This window comes from Lissotriton helveticus, chromosome 2_1 (genome assembly GCF_964261635.1).
Source record: "Lissotriton helveticus chromosome 2_1, aLisHel1.1, whole genome shotgun sequence".
NCBI classification, from domain to species: domain Eukaryota; kingdom Metazoa; phylum Chordata; class Amphibia; order Caudata; family Salamandridae; genus Lissotriton; species Lissotriton helveticus.
In genome coordinates, this window is record NC_136059.1 from 427,519,744 (window position 1) to 427,537,515 (window position 17,772).

Genomic DNA, 17,772 nt, shown 5'->3' on the forward strand with positions numbered 1-17,772 from the left:
CGCCGCCTAGGAGTCAGAATGTCCTACCTGGAGCAGGAGGTCCTTAGGTACAAGAACTTGGTGGAGGGCCTCCGCTTCGACCTTGCCACCCTCCGCAAGGAGTATGATGCCCTGGCCGCAAAATTCACCAGCACCCTCCAGTAGTGGAGTGTCCCTTGCCCTTTTTTTTAGAGACTTTTGGGGGGTGGGATTTGGGAGTTGGGTTCTTTTTGCGACTTTTCAAAGACAATCGTTGGGGTTAGGGAGGGTCTTGAGGGAGATTATTTTGTTAGGGCTACATAAATATACTTTTTTAAACTTTATCTGACCATACCTGTTTTTCACTGCTTTTCAGTCTGGTGGGTGGGGGTGTAACAGTAAGTTTGTTTTCCTGAAGAGTCCTAGGACTTTAGTAGTACTACCGTCAATCTCTCGTCTAGTCCTAATACTCCATTATACTACCTCCCACCAAACGCTTATCTTACCTGTAATTTGTGTTAGAAATTAGGGCTAGGCCCAGGGCTGGCTCCACGTGAAATGGGGATTAAGGTTGGCAATCCTGGGCGGATGAAATTTCCTCATTGCGGTGGTACTAGTGGTGTAACACAGTGGCAGTTGCATGCCTATGGAAAAAAAGAAAACGAAACCAGGTTTGTCCTTACTGTAGCATTACAACGATTACGGTACGATCGAGAATATAGCAGGTGACAGTACACTAGAACAGTGCCACAATGTCGCCTAACAAATGGTAAAGTATTGCAAGTATAACTAGTACTTGCGTTGAATTTATTTGACATTGGCTCCTACTACTTCAAGAAATAGTACTGAAGCTGAGTAAGTCTAGAATATATCCTCGTATTCCTTCACCAGCCTGTTGCTATGACCTTATCCTCCCCAGCAAGTGTGTGGAATTATTGATGTCATTTAGTCAGACATCAAGCAAAACCACACAGCCCGGGGGAAGAGGGTTAGGGTTTGGAAAATGGATGGGAATGGGGGTTTCTTTTTGGGTAGGTTTTGTTGAGAGAAGAAAAAAAAAGCACAGCATGGTCAAACAATAATTGAAGATAAAGAAATCTTTGGGTACAAACTAAAGCTAACCACATGCAGTCACACTCATAGAAGAAAACAATGGATACTGTATCTGTATTCTGTATGTTGTTGGAGTTGTCCTGTTGAATTTGGTAAGTAAGTTGCATGCAGTAAACAATTCCTCTTATTAGCGGCACTCCTCCATTCCAGCTGACGCTTCGTCCATCAATGTTGGTGACCACTGACAGAAGACACCCTGTCCACTGCCTGCCTAGCGGATGTTGACTGAAACCCGGCCTGTAATTATTGAACGGAAAACAGGAAGTGCTATTACAATACCACTGATAAATAAATATAAGGTATGTACGCAGTGTGGTGCAAAAAGTCACACTTTGATTTCCCTAATAGTCAGTACAATATTTTTGAAATTGCGTACTCTGTCTGAGTCACCTTTTTAAGGATAAATAAGTATGGCCAAAATAATTTAGCGGATCTTTCCCCTCAAGCTAGGTGTACTGTAAACTGTGTTTTAGAACAAAATTAGGCCTTCCCAGCAATGCTCCCACCAAGACCCTTACTAAAGCCAGTCGCAAAAATGTAGAAGACCCCCAATCAGATCTAAAAAACGAGGCCTAGCAGAAAAATGGTGACAAAACGTACTTTGAAAGTAAAAGTAGGCCCAAATACCCCCTTACCCACCGTGGATTGTATTCAAACCACTTGCAAGCAAGCAAAAGTATCCATAGCCAGTTGCAAAAATCTAGAACACCCCGAAACACATGCAATCCTGCTGCTAGGGCTAACCCTAACGAACCATAAGTTACAAAAAGTGCCAAAAGGCTGTTCCTTATGGATTTTGTCCAAACCACTTCTATCCGGTATTAGACCTTCCCAGGAATGCCCCAGACCCGCCAACCCACCCACAAAAAAGCACGCATTAACACCCCCAAACAGCCAAAAAGCAAAATCTCATACTTACAATATCTCTTGGCCTTCGGTCCAAACGCGCTGTGCAGCTAGGTCATCATCATAACTCCTGTTTTCCACCACGGATTTCCTGAAAAGCAAATGCAATCAAGATTAGACTGTCGCAGCAGTGCTCCCAGACCCCAAAACTCACCCACAAACACCCGGAACCCCGCCAAAGAGCACCTCAAAGGCAAGCAAGTCAGCAAAAACGGCAAGAAATTTCCGCCTCATATTTGGTCCAAAACACTTTTATCCGTTATTAGAGCTTCACAGCAATGGGCCCAGAGCCGTCAACTCACCCGCAAAGAAGTAGAACACCCCCACAAGTGCTGAGTCTTTCTTCATTGGGCGTAATCCAGCCCTCTGCTTTGAGGGAAATAGGAGGAGGAGGATAGAGGAGCATGTTCTTCTGAACTTGTGAACCTGAGGAATGTAGACTGCGGCACCTTCAAATCAATAAGCAAACAAGTGAAGACAGTTCTGCTGATGGGCTTGTTTTTGGGATTAGGTGATTAAAGTTTGAATTAAATTAACTGTGCAAAACAAAGAAAGACAGACACACAGGAATAAAAGTGAATAAGGACGAAAAAGAAAGTTATTGATTCATTGTCTCATTTTCAGGGCTCGGTGTCAGGGAATAAGAAGAAGATTTCGTCATCATACTCTGCGAATTCAGGCAGGATGAGGTCAGCGTCACCGAACAGAGAACAAATCCCCTCATCTACGTTGCCGTCCTCCTCGTCTTCATGTGGCGTGCTTTCTCGTACTTTGTAATCTGGTGGTATGAGGTGCTGATTCATCTTGATCATTGTTAGCCTCTCCACATTTATGGGCGAGAGGCGGCTCCGTTTGGGAGTTACAATGCCACCAGCAGCACTGAAAACGTGTTCAGAAGACACACTTGCGAGTGGGCAAGACAAATAGTTTATAGCCAGGTTGGAGAGCTGTGGCCACAATTGTTTTTTCCCATGCCAATACTGCAATGGCTCATCATTAAGAAAGACCTCTGTTGAGTCATTCAGATAGTCCTGCACCATCGACTCAAGGTCCTCAACGGTTCCTCCACTTTGCTTACTTTTTGCTGTGCCTGTGACCTTTTTTTGAGAACCATACCCAAGCAAAGTTAGCCAATCCGCTTCAGCAGCCACTGTTACTCTTGTGTGTGGTGCAGATGATCCGGTTGCCGGTGTCTTTCACGGCTGAGAGGTCACTTGTGCCACAGCCACAGGTGCAGAAGTGGATTCTTTTGACTGGGGATGGCCTGCTGATGCTGATGCTGATGTACTGCCTTTTCCTTCAATATCCTGCCGTTCTTTTTCAAACCTCTTGGCTGACCAGGCTAGCCAACGTTTGTACTTTTTAACATCTTCATCAGCAAAAGGAAAGAATGCTTGGCCTGCCAGCGCCTTTTTGTAGCGTGGATCCAGAATAGTAGCACAAATGTAATGTTGTTCTGAGTTGATCTTTTTAAGACGTTCATCACCACGTAGGCGCTCTAATAATTTCTCCGACAAAAGAAAAGGGTCTTTGTTTTTTTCATCTTTTTCTAACTCAGAAGACACCGCCTTCAGTTGGTGCTCCAGCATGCACAACAATGGGATAGCTTTTCCCAAATTACAGTCCTCCTGGCTGACTGCACGCGTGAAGAACTCAAAAGGACGAAGCATGTCTGTCAGGCTTTTAACTATGTCCCATTGCGCCGCACCCATCCGCAGGTCCTTCTGAGCTGTACCCTCTTTTAAGAAATAGTGATCGAGTACCGTATACTGCTCATACAGACGCTCAAGCATGTAGAAGGTTGAGTTCCAACGTGTTGCCACCTCCTGGATGAGTGCTTTCACTGGCATTCGACGTTCAAGTAGCAGGCTCCTCAGATGCTTCCGGGCCTTAAAAGAATGGCTGAAATGGTTGCACATTTTGTGGCAGGTGGCCATTACCTCGCACGCTGGACTGTCTTTATCACTCAAGAATTTTTGAACTACCAGGTTGATACAGTGCGCCAAACACGGCACTCTGAAATAGTCACCCAGCGCCATGGCCTTAACTACATTGGCGCCATTATCCATGGAAACATAACCAATCTTGCGTTTTTTTGGGGACAGCCAGTGAAAGACCTTTTTGTTAAACTCGTCTAAAATGTTTTGTGATGTGTGACTTTTCTCCAAGCCAAACATGGCTAGTGTTGCATGTTTACGAGCAGCTTTAAAAACTTGGTCCGGGTCAACACCTGCGTTTAGCTTTGCTTTAACACCTGAAAAAGAGACCCAGTGTGCAGTGATGCACATGTAATCAGCGCCTGCGCCACTGGTCCACATGTCTGTTGTCAGATGTATTGTGTGAACAGCACTCTTCTGCAAAGCTGCCCCAATCGCCTCCAGCACATCTTCATGTAGTGCTGGAACCGCAACTCTGGCAAAATAGAACCGGCTAGGAACCTTCCATTTAGGGCAGAGCGTTGCCACTAATTCTAGAAAACCTACCGCTTCTACAAAAGAAAAAGGGAGAAGGTCCACAGCTAGCATTTTAGCCAGCTTAGTGTTATACAGACGCGTCAGTGGGTGGTTGCGTTCATATGGCGCGTCTGAAGAAAACATGGTTCTAATGTTGCCCTGGACCAAGCATTTACGGGATGATAATGACTTCGTTGACCCAATTATCCTTGCTGTTGAACTTTTTCGCGTTGGTGTCTCACTCACTCCAACACTCTTAGTGTGCCTCACATGGGGTGTGCTGCTGACAGGGGTACTGGGTGTAAGTGAAGTGTTTGACACGTCTTCTTCCTCCTCATCATCATCAGATGAAACATCAACGTTTTCTTGACTTCCAATTCGTGCTTCCTTGATCGCCTCTCTGGCCTCCGGTACCATAGTTGGTACCTAACTTACCACGACTAACTGCAAGCTTACAAAGGGTACAAATGGCGAACTTTTCCCTTTTTGGGCAAACAGTAAAGAAGTCCCAAACTGGGGACTTGAAGTGTCTGTGGGGCCTGGAGGAGGCGGCGATACTGGTGGTGGTGGCCATGCTGCTAATGCCAGATGAAGTGGAGGATCTGGATTGCCCAACTTTTGTACGTTGTGCACTTTCACCGCCACTAATTAAGGTCGAGGTGGATGGAGGTCCCTTCTTGTGAGAAAGAAATATGGAAGCGGTACGAGTTGGTGTACTTAACTCCAATGATTGTGGTGTTTCCACTGCCTCCTCGTCGACAACATCATCATCATCACGCTCAGCAGCTTTTCGGGCTAGGGTCAAAATGTCTGTTTGCTGCATGCCCGCTGGGGCTGCAGTGACCTTTATGATGACTGGGTCGTCGTTGTCAGAGTCTTCATCAGCAGCAGTATCCCCCACTTCTTGTTGAGCCTCATCATCACACTCCATAACTCTGAGACTTTGGACGAGCTTCCTTTTATGCTTAACTACCTTTGTCAGATCATGTGCCTCACTCTCAGACGGCAGTGGTGCTGGTTCCCAATTTTGATCCGTATCATCAGAAGGAGGTGTGCTTGAAGAAGATGTAGACACCACCCGTGATCTCTTCCTTGCTAGGGGTGTGGAAGACAATGAATGATCATCAGGAGGAGTGTCTTCCTCAAATGATACCTCGTCTTGATTGTCGATTTCCTGATGTGCCCCTACTTCGGGAGGAACAACTATTATGGGCACTTGTGACCCCCCCATGCACCTCTGCTTGCGCATCTCCTTGCGCTGCCTCTCCTTCCACATGTACTTGGGCTTGTACTTGCACATGTGGTTTTTGTTGCGGCTGTGGTTGTTCAACACTCGTCAGATGAGTTACAACAACCTGTGTTGATTGAGGGACATTGCTGCTACTTTCTTGCAATGAGCCAACATCACTGGTCGATGGTGATTGAACAACTAGACTAAGTGCCTCTGCAGCACTGAAGGGCTTGGACTTAAGTTGGCGTGGTGGTGGTGGTGGCACTGAGCCCAATGGAGCGGGGGTGCTGCTCCCAGCTTGGTCCCCAGCAGATCCAGCTGCTGCTGCAGGCATACTTTTTTTTTTACTCCCAAAAAAAGGGGCGGCCGGCACACCAGTCTCCTTGGTAACTTGCTTCTTCTGCTCCTTACTGGCAACTTTCTTGCTAGAGGAGCTACGGGTAACTTTTTTTGGGGCCATCTTCTTCAGAACAGCAGGCAGCAGTTGCACGAGTTGCAGAGTTGTCTGTGTCCAGACGTGACGTCGCGTGACGTTATGCTGCACACACACACCGCTGCAGGACTTCTTCCTGGCACTGGTGGTTCTCTAGAGTCTTGTGCACCTAAAAGCAATGGAAGACAGAGGAACATCAGTTCAGTTATACACCCCAAAAAATGGAAAAACACAGAAAAATAAGCACAATCCCATGCCATCCATGATGTTTACATTCAAGACACCACACAGAAAGACTAGGCCCATGCAACACTGAGTCACTACCCCTGGGGATAATGGATGAAAAGTAGGCAAAATAAGTGCAGGCCTCAGACACTGCCTCTCTTCAAAATGGCCCCTTGCACCCCAAGCACATGTTGCCTGTACCAGCCAGCACTCAAGATGGCCACCACCACCACCCACATGGCCAGTCCACATCAACAGTACACCCCAAAAAAACAGAAAAACACCCAAAAATCACCAAAATCCAATGCCATCCAGGATGTTTACATTAAAGAGAGTGAGACCCCACAGGCACACTCAGTCCATGCACCACTACCCCTGGGCAAAAGGCCACACCAGCAGCCCCAAAAAAAGACAAAAACCACAAAAAACAGCACAATCCCAGCCCATCCATGGCCTCAATGGTGTTTAAATTCAAGAAGACACCCCACAGAAAGACTAGGCCCATGCAACACTCACTACCCCTGGGCATAATGGATGAAAAGTAGGCAAAATAAGTGCAGGCCTCAGACACTGCCTCTCTTCAAAATGGCCCCCCCTTACACCCCAAGCCAGTCCACATCAACAGTACACCCCAAAAAAACAGAAAAACACCCACAAATCACCACAATCCAATGCCATCCAGGATGTTTACATTAAAGAGAGTGAGACCACACTACAGGCACACTCAGACCATGCACCACTACCCCTGGGCAAAAGGCCACACCAGCAGCCCCCAAAACACGACAAAAACCACAAAAACAGCACAATCCCAGCCCATCCATGGCCTCAATGGTGTTTAAATTCAAGAGGACACCCCACAGAAAGACTAGGCCCATGCAACACTCACTACACCTGGGCATAATGGATGAAAAGTAGGCAAAATAAGTGCAGGCCTCAGACACTGCCTCTCTTCAAAATGGCCCCCCCTTACACCCCAAGCCAGTCCACATCAACAGTACACCCCAAAAAAACAGAAAAACACCCACAAATCACCACAATCCAATGCCATCCAGGATGTTTACATTAAAGAGAGTGAGACCACACTACAGGCACACTCAGTCCATGCACCACTACCCCTGGGCAAAAGGCCACACCAGCAGCCCCAAAAAAACGACAAAAACCACAAAAAACAGCACAATCCCAGCCCATCCATGGCCTCAATGGTGTTTAAATTCAAGAGGACACCCCACAGAAAGACTAGGCCCATGCAACACTCACCACCCCTGGGCAAAGGGCCCCACCAGCAGCCCCAAAAAAACGACAAAAAACAATAAAATCAGCACAATCCCAGCCCATCCATGGCCTCAATGGTGTTTAAATTCAAGAAGACACCCCTCAGAAAGACTAGGCCCAAGCAACACTCACTACCCCTGGGCATAATGGATGAAAAGTAGGCAAAATAAGTGCAGGCCTCAGACACTGCCTCTCTTCAAAATGGCCCCTTGCACCCCAAGCACATGTTGCCTGTACCAGCCAGCACTCAAGATGGCCACCACCACCACCCACATGGCCAGTCCACATCAACAGTACACCCCCAAAAAACTGAAAAACAGCCAAAAATCACCACAATCCAATGCCATCCATGATGTTTACATTAAAGAGAGTGAGACCACACCACAGGCACACTCAGTCCATGCACCACCACCCCTGGGCAAAAGGCCCCACCAGCAGCCCCCAAAAAACGACAAAAACAACAAAAATCAGCCCAATCCCAGCCCATCCATGGCCTCAATGGTGTTTAAATTCAACAAAACAGTTGTATCATGCACCCATAACCAACCCTGGTCCTACTGGATACTGTGGCTACCCACAATATAATTTATTTAATGTTCTGAAAAAGTTCCAAAATTGTAGTTGCAGCAACTGTAATGCCCCAAAAAACTTACTTGTGAAAGTTGATTTCTAATCCAAAAGTGATCCAAAGAAAGTCAAAAAGGCCTCAAATCCAAATATCCAGCAGCACCCACAAAAAGTAATCCTTCCAGCTCCAGATCCAAATGAAAGTGACCAGGAGATGGACAAAGCACTGGGAGGAGCCTGCTGGACAGGAACAGGAAGTTGGAGACTGTGGGGCACTTCCTTCCCTCCCCCCCCAAAAATGGACTCCTTGCAAAAAAAAAGGCCATGCAAATGTCAACCTGAGGAGTGATTCTGATAAAAATCATCATTTTCTGAAGGTTTATACTGTTTGCTGGTGGATTTCTTGTGCAGAATTGAAAAATCTCTATTTCGCGAATGCGAGATTGTTCCTTTCCGCCGCAACTACGTGTTCGCAATTGCGAACTCTCGCGAGGTGTGCTGTGCAAGGTGGCAAGCCGCGATTACGTATTCGCGGGCGCCAAACTCCCGCGGGATCACGCAGCAAGATCCAAAATGGCGCAGCACTCGCAAAATATGATCGAGAAAAACAACTCGGCAAACGCTTAATGACGGAAAGTGAACGCCGTGCACCACGCCGCGCGCCGCAACCAAGCAAAAAATCCGCCGCGAGCGGATTCACGGATTTTCGACAAATTCGCGAGAGTTCGCGGATTGCGAATTTGCCGAAAATCCGAAAAATCCGCGAGCGGAGCGGATTTTACGCCCATGCTTACTTCAGTATAACTTCTAACATGTAACAAAAGCATGATAAATCTTGACTTCCTTCAAAATAAATATCATGGACAATATTCACAATTACTTGTGCATTAGTAGGTGTAAGTTATATATTTAGTGCACTGGGATTACTCCTGGTTTACTCTTACCTTACTCTTAGAAGTCAGGAATATACCATAAGTAAATCACAACAAAATCCCTGTGAAGCGGGCCAGCTAATTAAAAACTCTATTAACTTCATACTTGCCGTCCAACACTGAGCATTGTTCAAGCTAAACCAACATATATGTGTCGACTGTTAAATCCTTGAATAGAGCATTTTTAAAAAGATTGCAATTGGCCACAGGCATGACTTTGGAGTACAAATGTGCCCTGCTTTGAACTGTCATTACACTTTCAGTCCCTTTTGTTGTGAGCAAATGTCTGAAAATGTTCATCTGCATTTGGTATACTTTGTTGATATACTGTTCACGTCCATATCTCCTAGCTTATAAAAACTGCCCTTTAGCAGCTTAAAAATCTTTCCACAAATCCATCCCTAGTTGGCTTAGACACAGAAGCAACACCGAGCCATGCTTTTTTATTCACTGAGAATGATTATTTTAATTCCATTCTTACGTGATGCCCAGACTCCCTGATTTCTAGACTTCAAGCTGTTCAAAAAGAAAAAGCACAGCTGCCACCTAACTGCAGAGAAAGGATCACTTTCCTCTTACCCTCGCTGAGCCGCATCGGCTGCGTAATGCTGAAATTAATCAACTTCAAAGTGCTATTTGTGACATACACTGTTCTCCTGTCTGTGTGCATAATACTTCAGATGTCATTAAGGTTCAGATTGCCCATGTAAAAGTCTGTACACTAACCTCTTGCAGCTGTATTTTAGCACGTGTCCCTGCCCCAAAATGTGAAATACCACCAGTTGATTTATACATCACTTGCATACACATGGTCTGAGGGTCAAAAATGAGTAATTCCAATACAGAAAGAACCCCTTTCCTCTGAGTTACTTCCATGCATTGGTATGTTATGGTATTGAGGTTAAATGTTGGCTTTGGATTTCTGGTATTACCCGCTTGCCTCAGAGCACATGCTAAGGGCATGCCATCTACCATTAAACAATGCCACATAGAGCAGGATTGGTAATATTTTTCAAAACCTCTAAAACAGCTTTTAATAGAGTAACCAAATTAACAGACACATGTCTAATGGAGATGAAGGGCATGACTCACCAAATGAAAGGTATCCCTATGTAAGTGAGGAACTGCCTATGTATACAGTGCAGCGTATCTTTACTATATGTAGTCAAACATTGACAAAGCATATTGTGTCTGTGTGTAGCACATGTGTATATCAGGACCCAATTGAGACAACGTGTACCAGCAATGGAAGGAATGTTGGGCCAGATGTAGGAGCCCAAATACCGGTAGGTAACGGCTGAATTCGGCCGTTACCGACCGGTTTTAGGGTTTTCTAATGTAGGGGGCCTAATTTTTACCGATTCGGCAAATTTACCGAATCGGTAAATATTCTGATTCGGTAAAATACTGAGTCGGTATATTTACCGATTCGGTAAAACCAGATGTAGCTGGCATTTCAAAGAGTGCCACAGGCCCTTTAGGAGTCGGAATTTACCACCCAATCCTATTGGGTGGTACAATACCGAATTCCAGTGTACATGCACATCTGTGCATGTACACCTATGCCATGTGACACACAGACATGCCCTTAGGGCATGTCTGTGTGCCACATGGCACACAAGCCTGCAATTGGGGTGCTACAGGGTGTCAAAGTGACACCCCGTTCCCCCTGCCAGGAATCGGTATTTACCGATTCGGTAAATACTGATTCGGTACTTCCCATTGATTCCTAAGGGCCTCAAGGCCCATAGGAATCAATGGGAAATACCGATTCAGTATTTACCAAATCGGTAAATACCGATTCTTACAGAATCGGTAATTGTAAAACAAGAATTACCTACATCTGCCTACTTCCAATTTACCTACTCTTAAATACCGAATCGGTATGATTTGGTATTTAAGAGTAGGTAAATCAGAATTACCTACATCTGGCCCGTTGTGTTGCTGAATAAATGCAAGATGACTTCAATGTGATACTCAAAAACAATAAATGAAATAGGTTGGCTAGATATAGAAGTATTACACAATCGAACATACAGGAATGTGCATTATAATGTTTGTTTTATAGTTTGAAGAGGATACATATCCAGGGACAAAGTTGCTGTGTGTCATTCCATCAAAGGGAGAGGGCAGAAGAGCGGGCAGAAGAGCACCATATCTTCTAAGACATGGAACTGTTTCACTCTGACCCAGCGCTGGTGCACTTTAGGCAGCTTTGCAACTGGCACACACATTTGCTCTGTGGTGCAAATATGCCAGAGTGATGACTAACGTAGGTTTTGTACTGGCAAGCTAACGTTCCAGTAAAAAAAACTATTTCAAAACACACTTTTTTATTTTGGATGGTTGCTGTACAGTACTGCACATAAGCAAAGATGGAAAGGTTTGAAAAAAAGAAAATGTTTCTTCAGTGTTATTCCTGCTTCAAGGAGTAAATGTATTGTGGAAAGCCCTAGCTACCTTTTTGCTAGGTAGGCCTTTATTCAAAATCCATTGGTGGTTTCATTGGAACGCCCATATACCACTCATGGTAGGCCCTCATTACGCCACGTAGCGCATATTGCTGTTTTCTATTTCTTTAGGGTTACTTTGCAGCTCTCTGGAAGGTAAATCCCAATTCTAGACATTGCACAACCTTGTGTCAGTCAGTCAGTCAAAACATAACTTTATTTCGTTTGTCACACCCATAAAGCTCATGGTGAAAATTTTTAACAGTCAGAATTAAAAATAACATATTTTCAATAATATTTTAAAATATTTACAGTTTCTATAAAATTCCCAGACCCGTTCCAACCCCAAGCATTTGATCTTTTTCAACTTTCGCTAGTAGGTTATCCACTAGTGTCATGAATTTTACCCCACGGCATATTAAAATGTTTGATGAGCCCCCCCATCCAGCTTGTTACCGCCTGTCTGCAAGTGCGAATATTAAAGTCATTTAAGGCTATTTTTAGCAACTTCCTTCTTTCAACTTTTACGGTCTCACAAATGCACATTAAGTGGCATATGGTTTCTGTATGATACCGACATAGACGGCATGTCTTCGCTTGCTGTTTACATTTCCAGGTGGGGCCAAGTCCTTCGAGATGTAATCACCTAATCTATAAGCCATGAACCTCCTTTTTAATGATAGACGAAAGTAGGTCTCTAAGTAGGGTTGCGGTTTTGGCTTTATGTATGAATTTATTACCACCCAGGCGTAACGCCGTTTGGTCAATTTTCTTACATCTTCCACGAAGGATAATGCCTTGGCCCTGGTGTTACACACTCTGTTAAATGTTGTTCTTTCCAGGTTGCTGTTCCAGGCTTCCTCGATCTCTTATACCTCCAGGGCTGTACACAGATAATCCCCCCAAGTATTTGATTTTTATTTTGGTCAAATAGCGTCTTTATTTCCATCCAGCGTAACTTGTTCAACAATCCCGGTTCTGATGCTCTGAATTTCCAACACAGTTTTACAAACATTGCTTTTCTTTGATATCCTTGGTTCTGAAGACCGAATTCCAAGCGTATCTGTGCTGGAGATGATCCTTTAAAGAGGTTAAAAACTGCTTTATATACTTTAGTCTGCAGTTAATTTAAAATGTTAATTTCTTGGCTATGCCATATTTCCAAACCATAGAATAAAGTTGGGAGCAATTGTGCTGCCATTATATTCTGAAGGTGCCCATGTGAAGGACATTCCAGTTTCTTATAAGGCTGTTTGTAGGCGAAAGTTAATGATTGGGTTTTTGCATTTATATCCCTTTTTTGATACATGAAGGACATGTTTCTGCCCACTTTAATACCCAGATATTTATATGAGCTTGTTACCTCAATTTGTGTATTCTTTGCATACCATTTATATTTTCCTGGCCTAGGGCCTGCTAATCTCACCACGTTGTTTTTTATTTTATTTAGTTCCAGGCCTAAAAGATTGAAATAGTCAATTAATTTGTTTATGACTCTTTGCTGCCCTATCGGTGTTTGGCTCACCACCACAATGTCGTCCGCATATTGCAGGAACTAGATTGGCTCGTTTGCCAGTTTGGGCAGATGACCATTTGTTTTTAGCAAGTAGCTGTTTAAGTCTGCTAAGTATCAATTAAATAAACTTTGTGAGAGCACACAGCCTTCTTTTAACCCATTGGTTATGTTTATCTTAGAGGATATTCTTCTTCCATCTCCAAGCTTTACTGTGGCCCAAGTTTCGCTGTATAAAGAAGTTATTATGTCTATCAGTATTTGGGGTAATCCCCATGCTTCCAATTTCTGCCAAAGACGATCGTGTGGCACTCTATCAAAAGCAGATTTCAAGTCAATGTAACATGCCAGTAATCCTGCCTTTTTCCTTTCTGCTTTTTGGTTAAAAAGTGGTGTGAGATAATTGACCCAGAATTCATGGTATTACTTGAAAAGGGCATTTGGAAGCCCATTTTGCCCTGCGGCGCCTTCGGATTTCAATGTTTTTTTATCAAAAATGTTATATGTTTTACTGTTGTCAATGGTATTAGGTCTTCGGATTCCGTAGTAGTTTGATCTTCTTCCAGTTCCTCTTTTTTGAGAGTGATTGCTACTAATTTCGGTTCTTTTTCTTTTACTTCATCTATGGTTACTTCTTCCCATATATGTGTACCTGTTTGAATATTATACAGTTTATCGATATATAGCAACTAAGCTGATTCACTTATTCCTACATTCTGTTGGGTTCCTGTTCCCTTTGTTAGTTTGTTCATTAGACCCTAAAATTCGCTGCTGTTTGGTAATTTGCTTGCCCACAGCAATTCCTCCCATAGGTTTTCTGCATGTGTCCTTTTTGCATCTCTGCACTTTTCCTTGTATTCTTTTCTCATTTTTAGGATCTTACTATTATCTCTTTCTATTCCCATTCTGGTTACTACAGTGTTTAATCTTACCTCCTTTGAGATGTTCCTTTTTTGATCTCTCAGCTGTATATTATACAATGGTTCCTTTTTAACTCCATACGTCCATTTGCCTACTGATTTTGCTGGAAATTTATCTAACAAAGACGTACGCAGATTCTCCCAATCTTGTGCCAATAGGTGTGCTTCCAGTGGCCCAGTATTCTCTACATGATTGTTTACTGTGTCCATTATCTCTTTAATGACTGTTCCTCTCCATTTAAGTTTCCTTAGATTATACTTCTGGCATTACGACTAAGGATGCGGCGCTCTCTTTTTTGCAGCAAGTTTAGATGTAATACTGTTTCTTGAGGAAAGTGGTCACTCTCTGGGCGCGTTTTAATGCAGAAATGATCGACCAAGTGTACAAGAACCTTGCTGGTTATTGTGTAGCCTATGGTGCATTGTTTGTTTCCACTTGAAAAGGTAGTTCCCTCTGGTTGATCTCCCTTTGTATTTCCATTTAGAATAACAAAACCCAGAGATTCCAGGTCTTGCTTCCATTTGTTTACTTGGGGTGATTTTTGGCTTCCGCTCTTGTTGTGGTTACCCCCTATCAGATTACAATTAAAGTCGCCTGAGAAAATCATCTCATAATTTTGATATGTTACTTGCAATGTTTTTATTATGTTTATCAAATGTGACAATTTTTAAATTTTCTTTTCTTTTCAGGATGGATATATATGTTTAAAATCAGCAACTTCCATCAAGCTGTGTTTGAAGGACGCTTACATTCCAATTTTGTGACTTGTATCCAGTTTTCTCTGGGATCTAATTCCTCTAATTTCCAATCATATTCTACTGTTATTTATGTGGCCAGGCCCCCCCTTGGGTGTCCATACTTTGCAACTTTTTCTGCCATAACGTGGAATTCTTCATATCCTATTATGTGTCTTGATGTTTCGTTCCATGTTTCTTGTATGAGAATTATGTTGAAATTTCCCAAAAAGGAGATAGTCTCCTGGTCCTGTTCCATTTCCTTAAAACAATGGGCTTTCCAGGAGCAGATCCTTTTTTTCTTCTCCTTTCGCGTAAATTCTTGGTTTTTTGTGCTTTGCTCCATTCTGTCTGTGATTTTTTCATCAGGATCGATGTAAGTTCAAAGTACGAGATACCCAGGACCAACCTTGATTTCCTTCAGACTGATGATTCGACTGTCTAGGATTTATGCTGTTTAAATGTGAATCCTGGCTTATTTGTTGGGTTGTGGTCGTGCTCCTTGCTCCCTTTAAGACTGAAGTTGCTTTTCCGTTTGTGTTTGCTGGTTGGTGTGCCTCATTGTTTAGTTGCGGGTATGGATATGTTATGCCCATTGGGTATACTAGTGTTATGCCCCAGGCTGCAAAGACCGCTCTTGTGGAGAATATCAACTCGGTTAATTCTTTTGACGCCCATGTTGTGCTGCTTACTTCTAATTCTGTCACTTTATTCATTTGGAAAAATTCTCCCGCCAAGAGTTCCGCTGATGTAATTTTCCTTAATTTAGGAATCTCTTTAAATAATCGCATTATGTTTCCCCTGTTTAAAGTATCCACTTTACCTTTAGTTGAATATTCTGGCCTGAATAATAATTTACAACCTGGCTCTGCTGAATCTATTTGTTGGTTCTGATTTTGATTTGGTCCAGTTTTGTCCATTGCAGATTCCCGGAGATTGTTTGTATTTTTATTCATGAACTCTACGATGGGCCTTTCTTTTAGGGGAGGCTTTAGTGTTGAGGCTACATCGTCACTTTGTTCTGTTTCAATCTCTGCTGTTCTACGACATATGTCTGGCCTGACATTATCCTTGTTTGTATTTCTTTCAAATGGTACGTTGCATGTCCTGCCTTCTTTGTCCAGAGTAATTATTAATTGTGTATCAGTACTTGTGAAACATTCTGCTTGTAGTTCAAATATTCTTTCTCTTTTAGACAGGTCCGATATCTGATCATCTGATTTCCTTATGATTGTTTTTATTTGATCCCTGTTTATTATTCTATCTTGGTTTTTCGATACTGATTTATATTCTAGTAATCTTGTTTCTTCTTCATGTTTTTCTATTACTGGTTTATATGCTGACCTTTTTTCCTTTATTTCTGATTCAACCTTTATATTGTTTATTGTTTTTAATCCCACATTCTGTTCTCTTTTTGATTTCTTATGGATGATTTCTGGTGACATCTGTTTGTTTTGCATGGATGTGCTAAGGCACCCCGTACTATCTGATGTATTTATTTCTTGGCTGTTTGATTCTACCTTTAAGATGTTTTCAACCCGGTCATTACTGCTTTTGTTCAACTTTTGCGTAAATATGGCATCAATTTGACTTTTTTCCTGCTTAGCTCTTTTGCTGGTGTTCTTCCTAGCTTTCCGGGCTCGTTTGCATTGTCTTTTTGTTTGGTTGTCAAGTAAACCTGGTGAAGCAGGAGTTTTATTTTCACTATGCCCTTCTCATCATCATTTGTTTCATTTGCTTCCATTATTTTTATACCATCGTCAGATTGAGTAACTGGCCTCCTGTTTTCTTGTACTGGTGTCCTAATTTTTCCGCCCTTGTGTTCTCAGGCCCGTATTTCTTCTGTTGTTCTTGTTGTTTGTGCCGCTCGTAGAATTTCAGTCAGTATTTCAGGTAGGGACGTCAGTTTATCTATTATTTGGCCACATCCACAACTTTGATCCAGCGTTTTATATTTGGTTTGGGTATCTTTATTATTTCCTTTTGTAATTTGAGCTGTAATTGTATCCAATTTTGTGTTTATTCCTGCTATGTGCGTTGCGATTAGATTCCTTAAATCTACTTGCACGTCTAACTTATCCGATTGGAAGTTTAAGATATTAATTGCTTGCCGTAAACTTCTTAGAAGTGATTCTCTCCAAGTAGTTGGCTCTGTGTTGTTGGGTTGCATCAAGATCCCTGATCTAGAGTCAAATCCACTAACTGAGGAAATCATGATTGGTGACTGTGTTTTTATTTTTCTATGTAGTTGACCACTTTTCTCATTATTTTGTTCCTCTCATCGGTTGAGACTGGGTGTGAGTTTAATGGGGGTTGAGATGGCTCTCCCTTCTACCGCAGTTTCCCTTTTTCCAACGGACCAGCTTCTATGCTTTTCCCTTGCCTGTTTGCCCGTGAACCCTCGTCCCTTTGTGTGTTAAGTTCTAGGGCCTTGATGAGTTCTTTTTCCTGAAAAGGATCTAGTCCAATCTATCTTTTGAACATTGTCTTGGGACTCGATTTGACTTGGATCTTCTTTTACTATTTGACTTTTTCCCTTTTCATCTTCATTCCCTTTTTCCAGCGTAGTCGTGGATTGGTGCTGTTGTTTTTATCAACCATTTTTTAATTTATGATTTTTCTTGATCAATTGTTCCTACGCTTCTTTCCAGTCCATTTCTCCTTTTTAGTTGTTGCTGTTTTGGTTGTTTTGCCACTGATTCCCAGACTGCAGTGCACATTTCTCCTGATTTATTTGGGGTTATTAAATTTGTTGGTTTCATTGGGCTTTGTAAACAAAGCGCCTCTTCTGTGGGTACAAAAATTGCCGCCATTGGGTCCTTTAAAAAGTGGAATTTCTGCTTCACGTTGTTCCCCCCGAACTTGAATGGTTCTGCTGTTAAAAGTGGGGCCAGTCTCTTTTTTTGTAATATGGGTTCCTCTTTTGTTTTACTTTTGTTTGCAAGCAGGGTTGGATCTTTTGTAAGCACTCTTCTCCTAATTTTGTGGGTAGGTGCTTGGTGAATTTTTCCTGACCGCATATCCCCTGGACTTTACTTGGTCCAATGCTTGTGTACTTTTAATG